Source organism: Myotis davidii, unplaced genomic scaffold, assembly GCF_000327345.1.
Source record: "Myotis davidii unplaced genomic scaffold, ASM32734v1 scaffold514, whole genome shotgun sequence".
Lineage (NCBI taxonomy): Eukaryota > Metazoa > Chordata > Mammalia > Chiroptera > Vespertilionidae > Myotis > Myotis davidii.
In genome coordinates this window covers 172,432-172,941 of record NW_006286236.1, presented here as the reverse complement: position 1 = coordinate 172,941, position 510 = coordinate 172,432, and the positions used below count along the sequence as shown (strand labels likewise).

The following is a 510-nucleotide window of genomic DNA, read 5'->3' as shown; positions in this document are numbered from 1 at the left end:
CAAACCAGCAGCTGGGCCTGGCCCAGGACTCCAGAGACACGAGGTGCTCGGAGCGTGGTGACTGGATGGATGGAGGACGGGATGGCGAGAGGAATAAATAAACGGAAAGGGGCTGTTAGTACAAGCCAACTCAATGCCGGCCTGCAGGATCCCACGCGCCTCGGGACCGTGCATTTCAGGTCGTTGGCCACTCCTCTCCCCTTTTCCTAATGGCCCTGCAGCTGGCTTCTGACCCCTTCCTTTTAGCCCATGGCCGACCCAGTGTGCCCTGAGAAGTGACAGCTATCTACCTGCCATAAGCTCTCCTGAACAAAACTAGGCTAGCCCCTAAAGACCGTCACGCCTTTAAGACCCAGGGCGACAGGTGACCCCTGGGCCTTACCCGACCTAGCCTTCTCTCTATCTGCACGGGTCAAACCCCACAGCAGGAAACAGCCCAGTCTTCTGTGCCCCATGCCCTGCTCCAGGGACCCTGATGGGCCAGAAGGAGGGAGTCTAGGGCCCTGCTCT

General features: G+C 59.2%; 1 protein-coding gene across 4 annotated transcripts in view; it reads right to left on the bottom strand.

Moving 5' to 3' along the window:
- PLA2G6 (phospholipase A2 group VI) overlaps nucleotides 1-510 on the bottom strand; it is a 41,587-nt gene that overhangs the window by 32,616 nt on the left and 8,461 nt on the right. The gene's annotated exons all lie outside the window — the stretch shown is intronic.